Here is a 7,354-nt window from a genome sequence, read left to right on the forward strand (position 1 = left end):
ATTGTCAATGAAATTTTGAAATGATCCAAGCAATTTGGAAAACATGGATTGGAAATTATGCCCAGAGTTATTAAGCTGCTTATACCCTTTAATCCAGTAATACCACTACTAAGTCTACTTCTTCAGATGTTTAGGAGAAAAGAAAATAAGATATATGTTCTAAAATATTTATAGCAACTCTCTTTATGCTGTCAAAGAACTGGAAATAGTGGAGATTCCCATTACTTGGGGAATGGCTGAAAATGCTGTGGCATATGATTGTGATGTAATACTATTGTGCTATAAGAATGAGCCCAATAATCTTAGAAAAATATGGATAGACTTGAATGAAATAATGAAGAGAAAATTGAGCAGAACTAAGAGAACATTGTATACAATAACAGCAATCTTGTTTCAAGAAGGACTCTGAATGAATACATCATTTGACTATTATACTGCCCAGAATAGCTACAAAGTGCATATGAATGAAGACACTATCTGTCTCCAGGGAAAGAACTGACAAATATATATATATATAATGATTATATATATGTATATATGTATATTTATATGTCTATATATGTATATGCATATATGTATGTATACATATTTGTATCTAATAGTAGCCATCTTTGGGGCTGGGGATGGGAGAAAAAAAGAAGAAATATAGATGATAACTTTAATAACTATTTAAAAGAAATGGCAAGTTGTATATACTAGATTTGCAATTTCCTGTGCAATCATCTCTTTTTTTTTTAATTTTTTAAATTTTTTTTAGAGTCTTCTGTGTATTTATTGTTTTACAGCAGAATGCCCAACACAGATCATCATAACTGCCAAATAGTCAGCTGTGCAAAATAATATATATAGTGCTTAAGTACAAATGGGAAACATGATTTTTTAAAATAAATACTTAAACACAAATTTGTGGTCCTACAAAAGAGCATTTAAACTAGATGGTCTAAGTTGATCTGCCTCCTTGGACCCACAGAAACTGTTATTTTCCCAAAAACCAATAATCAATATTCTGAATCATCATCAGTTCCACTGTATGAATAACGGATCACAATAAATGAGTCCCTTTTTCTAAGAGCTTTTCTGGCTCCCCTACAAAACATGATCTGGCCTGGATAAAAAGACAACAGGAGTTTCTTGAAGGTCAATGGTCCAAATGCTAAGTATGGTTAAGTATTCTACATGATCTATATTCAGTGGTTCCTTAGTTAGGTTCCTTAGTTAGTTAGTTAGTTCTTTAGATTACTTTCTTCAATTCATCATACAGGACAAGCATGAAAGCTCCACCCATGCCTCTAAGAACATTGGACCAGGCACCCTTGAAGAAAGCTTTGCCACCCCCATCTTTAGCAATTTTCTTCCAGCAGTCAATTGTCCCAGTGTACATGATATCAGCTCCTTTGCACCCAGACTGCATCATCATTCGCCGTTTTACTGTATCAAAAGGAAAATAGACCACACCTGCTACAGCAGTCACTGTGCAATCATCCAGCTTATCACAATACCAGTGTTCTTGGGGTCCGGGAGCGTACCTTTTGCTGTATCATAGATGCCAAAGTAAGCTGCTCTATAGATAATGATACCCTGCACTGAGACATTGAAACCTTGATACAAGCCACGTATTCCATCAGACTTGCTGACTTTCACAAGGCATTCTCCCAGGCCTTTGAATTCCCTCTCAGTGCCAGATTTCCCAGCTTCAGCTGCCAAGCGGGTTCAGTGGCTCCAGCTGCACCACCAGAGGCAAGACTGCCAGCAAGATACCTCCCAAACTGTGTGTGCTTGTCCACTCCTCCCCAAAACACCTGCTTCTACTTCTGCTTAAAGGCAAAGTTAAGGGCCTGGGTGGGGAAATATCTGATGACATTTGCTAAGTTAGGAGCCAGAAGGAAAGCACCCCTTGTCCCTTTGGAATTCGGACTACGCAATCCGTTGTGCCTTTGTACTGTTTGTCTGCAGCAATGTGTTTACTTGCATGCTGCACCTGGAGTAGTAGCCTGACTCTCTCGATGGGGGCACCGCCGTCTTGGAGACAGCAGCCACGATGCCACGGGCCAGGAAGTCCTTGGCAAAGGAGATGGCTGATCCGTCCTGGTTACTGAGAGGGAAGGTGTTGGAGTCGGGGAAAGAAAGCCTAGTGAGACAGGACAGAAAGCTGGGGAGCTCGCTGCTGCCTGCACGCAGCCCCCTGCTACAGCTCGGACCGAAAGGACTAATCATCTCATTTTAGTTTACTGTTAGGGAAATGCTTATTTTAATGCAGAAATTAAAAATAAAATAAATATTTTTAAGACAATGTGGAACATCTTTAATAAAAACGGAATGATAATGCCAAATATATATATGTATTTTCCCATAAATGGATTTATTAAATGATTTTTAATAAAATTGGTGCCATTGTTGGATATTTTTTGAATAAATTTATGAATATACACATTATACACACACAACGTATATAAGTACATTACTTACACTAATCTTTCTTGAGAATGTTGCTTTCATAGGTTTCATGATTTTGAGGTATTTCTAACAAAGCCTTAACCCTCATTTTATCTTATTAGGCAGTTCAATATACTTAATTAAGTGACCATAAATGTATAGATTTCATCAGAAATACAGTTTCTGAAATAATATCTTTTTTGGATTGCTTGATATTCCTTTTGTTTCAGTTTCTAGAGATGAATTTAAACTTACATTGAGCTGGAATAATTTATTTTGATTTTGGTTTTAGAGGACATTAATTTTAGTTGCCTTCTGAAGTGACAAATAATATATAGATTCTTAAGAGTAAAGTGAATCTTAAAGAATGTCTCATTCATATTCCTATAGCATTTTTTTCTTTTACAAAAAACAATAAACCCTCTGTTATCCAGCATAGTTGATGAATGGTGAGTTCTAATTAAGCAAATATTTTTCTTGATAAAGATTGACACCTGTGACATTTGTAGAAAACCATTTTCAAAGATTTGAAGTTTAATTCCTCCTACCATCTACTATTATTTTCACTCATGTTGAACTAGTTTTGAAGAATTTGATACCAGTTGAAATGCAGCAAAACAAAACAAAACAAAATAAAGCCTTTACTTTGAATTTGTTTTCTGCAGGAAGGGTTACATAATTTTATGAGCTAACCAAATATTCTGGGGTAAATTTCTCTAAAATATAGTGATCCTAAGTACTCCAAAGCATCTTTTCAAAGATATCTGACAATATTTCCTTGGAGAATCCCTTCTGAAAGTTCTATTTTTAATGTTTGTCCTTTGTTCTCAAAATCATTGCAGTAAAAAATAGATGATGATTATAACCTAGTTGGAAAAAAAAATTTATAAAATACTTGCACATTTTTCATATTAAATGAAATTTTATGTGCTAGATTGTTACAGTGCCAAATATGTATGTATCCCATATGCGTATAGATGGTTAGCTAAAACAGACAGACAGACTTTGAAAAACTTAACATTTTTCATTTTGTAGATATAAATAATAGTAACGTATTTCTCTATTCATCCACTGAAGTTGCACACATTTCATCCTGGTGTAGAGGTGATCGTGGATTGTCAAAGGCTCTTCTGGTGAGAAACAGTTGGTTTATTGCTGTCCTTTGTTCTTGAAGAGGATGAAAATGACATCATTATGCTAGAGTAAAGTTTCAAAGTGTCTAACTATGGCTGATCAGAGCAATACAAGCTCAGAATACTCTACCACAGGTTGGGCACAAATACTTCATGTGAACATTTGTGATGGATTGGTTAAACTTGTGCATCCTGTGTTTCCTTTGAACTGTTTCAATTCTGTTTTGCTCATAGATCACAGCACCTTCTTGGATACGAGAACACCATGCTGAGCTGTCCTCCGCCAGTTTCTCCCATGTCACACAAATAAGCTGTAGTATATCATATCTAGTTACAAAGGTCTTGAGTACAGGGTGTACAGTGTGCATAATACTTATCATATAATGAGCAACCAGCCTAAGCTTTGGGAATTTTCATACTTCAGGATAATGAATTTTTTACTCATCATATTCACCTCTTCAATATGTCCTCAAAATAGGTGAAAAATTTGGGTGGATGTGATGTGTCTACAAATAATCTAGATAGCAAATGTAGGACCAGGAATATGAGCCTGAGTAAAAAAAAATACAACTATTTTTTCTACATACTCTGCTTTAAATTTTTTTTCTATATATTATTAACATCATAGCCTCTCATTTATATAGATTTATACATTTTAAATCTCATACTACATAACAAATTCTGCAAAAAGTGGGCATTAGATTATTGATCAGAAATAGAAACTCTTCATTTAATGGTTTTTGTTGGAAAGTAATATTAGATTTGCATTTTTCTTCTTTCATGCTAACAGAGAAAATCTGCAATTATCATACAGAAAGTACCTAGACTTGCATTACATATATATAGAAAATATAGCTACAAAAAAGCTCCTTTTTAACTACTACATGTCATTATCTTTTATTTAACACTTCTTGTTCTTTCTAGCAGCACCCCAAACAGTCACAAGTATGGATCTTATTTTTGTGTAACCCTTATGTAAAAGTCTATGATCTGGCACAAAATGCTTGTGTAACACTTCAAGGGATGTTCATATGCCTGATACATTATCACAACCCAGGATACCTGGGAACTTCATCATATGATAGCTCCTTGAACTTCATCAATTCCCACTGCAAGCACAAAGTAACAAAGAGAAAGGAAGAAAAAATACTAGTAGTACTACTATTTATCAATCTATCTATATGTATGCATGCATATATGTATGTATTTACCAATTTTAAAATAAAAAAAAGACAATTTGATCAGAACTTAGAAACATTGGAAAATATCAACCTCTGACAATGTGCAAATTTTCTCTAGCGATCTATATCATCTCAGGCATTTAGAGTTCTTTATTACGTAGGACTCCCAAAAGGGATTCTGTGTCTCATAGTACAATGTTTATTGTATCTCTGTGGCTCAGTAAATGACAGTCATTGACATTATTAGCTCTCCTTAATTCTCAGCTTTCAATGTCAATCTGTCTTCAATCTAACTGTTTTCCATCTGGTGTCTCCGTTCCATCTCTCTTCTTCAGTTCTCCATAACTACCAAGAGCTAGTGTTGTCCAGGGAAAACATTCACTGGAGGCCCATCTTAGCATTTTAGGGGAGAAATACTTCAGAGTTACTCTTTTAGCATTTGTGTTGCTAAAATGCATGATTAGAAAAGGGAATTTCATTGAAAATTTTTCCTTATTCCTTGCATCCCCCTAACACCTGACATCAAAGAAAATTCAGTAATTGAAACACAAACCATGTCTTCTCATCTTGGAATAGGTCTCCATCATTGACATTTGAGTCAGAATAAATTCATAGTCTTCTTTCCGCAGTCCATGGCTTGTGGTTTTCAAATATGTCATCACTTTTTATTGGTCTAGAAACTTGGTAAAACACTTTCATTACCCTCTAATTGTCCCTTCAATCTTTCAAGCTCTTCTGAGACTGACTGGTGCGTGCATGCATGCATACATGCGTGTGTGTGTGTGTGTGTGTGTGCATGTGTGTTTTGGTCTGGATCTGTGATTTCATTTGTGTGGGCAAATTTGTTTCAGGAAAATTCTTCAACCAATCCAACTCAATATTTACCCTGCAATTTATGTTCCACTGGAAGGTGAGTTTTGAATGCAAAATGTTTTGAACGCACTTTCCAAAAAGACCATTTTTGGGAGATTACATAGTGGTCAGAAGAAGCAACACAAGGATACTTTCAAGGTCTTTCTCAAGAACTTTAGAATTCAGGCAGAGCCAAGATGACAGCGTAAGAGCAATGACTCACCTAAGCTCTTAGACAGACTCCTTCAGCTACCTCTAAAAAGAGAATCTGGCCAAATTTTGGAGGTGCAGAATCCAATAGGAGACAGACTATGACAGATTCACAATCCAAGACACACTCGAAGGTCAACAGGAAGGATTTGTTCCACCAGGGAGATCCCATGGCACACAGCAACAGAGCAGGAAAGCCCCAGGGAGGCCTGAGGCAGCAGAAGGTGGAATGATGGAGTGGCAGCCCAGGGTGGGAGACTAGCAGAGCCCAATGATTGAAAGCTGCTGAGCCCCAGAAATCAAACACAGCAACTCCTGAGACTTTCAGCCCACAGCTTAAACATCTGTAAGTCACCTACTTGAACTTCCTGGAGCCAAAATGGCGAAGTGATTGGTAAATGCTATCTCTTCCCCCCTTTTTGACCTCAAAAGATCCATAAAATATTTCCCTAGAAAAATCCTGGCTCAGTGGAAACAGTGAAGGGGCAAACAGTCTCATAGCACCTAAGGCTAAGAAAATAGCTAAGGGGGATTCCTCTTACTGTGGCAGAGGCAAAGAGGAAGGAGCAGGGACCCAGAGAGGTGAAAACTCGCACTAGGACACAGGTGTGCCTCATTGTTCTAGGGGAAACTAGAAACAATAGGGAAGCCAGGATCACCAACTCCTGAGCTTGTCTTTGCCTCAGCTCAGTTGAGGAGATCTCCCATGACCAGATCACCCCTCCTCAACATTTAACAAGCTAGCCCCAGGGCTGATTGGGGAGACACAAAACAAAAACATAAAAAGGTGTCTGCCCTTATCTTTTTTACACCAGTCAGCTCAACGTCAAGTTCAGCAGCTTCTAACTAAAAGAACAAGAAGCCACAACACAAATCACCATCATGAGCAAGAAAAAGCAAATCAAGGGTGACAAAAACATAGAATATTTCTATAGGGACAAGGACCAAAAGAAGAATACCAAAGAGGTCAGTAGTGAGACTGTAGTCTCATCTGAAACTTTAGAAGGGACCATGAACTGCTCGCATACACAAACAGTTCTCCTGGAACAGCTGAAGAAGGAAACACAAAAAACTGGACAATGATTTTAAAAGTATGAAAAAAGAATTCCGTGAAGAGAACATCTCTTTAAAAAGGAAAATTGAACAAATGCAAAAGGAAGTACAAAAACTAACTGGAGAAAATATTTCCTTAAGAGAAATAATTGAACAGATGGAAAAGGGGATGCAAAAGCTAACTGAAGAAAATAATTTGATGAAAATTAAAATTGGCCAAGTAGAAACTAATAAGTCTATGAGAATTCAAGAAGCAGTCAAACAAAATCTAAAGAATGAAAAGATAGAAGAAAATGTAAAATATGTAATTGGAAAAACAACTGACCTGGAAAATAGATCCAGGAGAGAAAATTTAAGAATTATTGGCCTACCAGAAAGCCATGATGAAAAAAAGAGTCTGGACAATATATTCCAAGAAATAATCAAGGAAAACTACTCAGAAGTGCTAGATCCAGAGGACAAAAGAATCATCAAAAGAATGCACCATTCACT

General features: G+C 36.5%; 1 pseudogene; it reads right to left on the reverse strand.

Annotated features, from left to right (window-relative positions):
* Positions 1–1,231: 1,231 nt before the first annotated feature.
* Positions 1,232–2,214, reverse strand: LOC140502586 (ADP/ATP translocase 3-like; annotated as a pseudogene).
* Between the last annotated feature and the right edge of the window lie 5,140 nt (positions 2,215–7,354).

The sequence above is a fragment of the Notamacropus eugenii genome, chromosome 4, assembly GCF_028372415.1.
Source record: "Notamacropus eugenii isolate mMacEug1 chromosome 4, mMacEug1.pri_v2, whole genome shotgun sequence".
Taxonomy (NCBI): Eukaryota; Metazoa; Chordata; class Mammalia; order Diprotodontia; family Macropodidae; genus Notamacropus; species Notamacropus eugenii.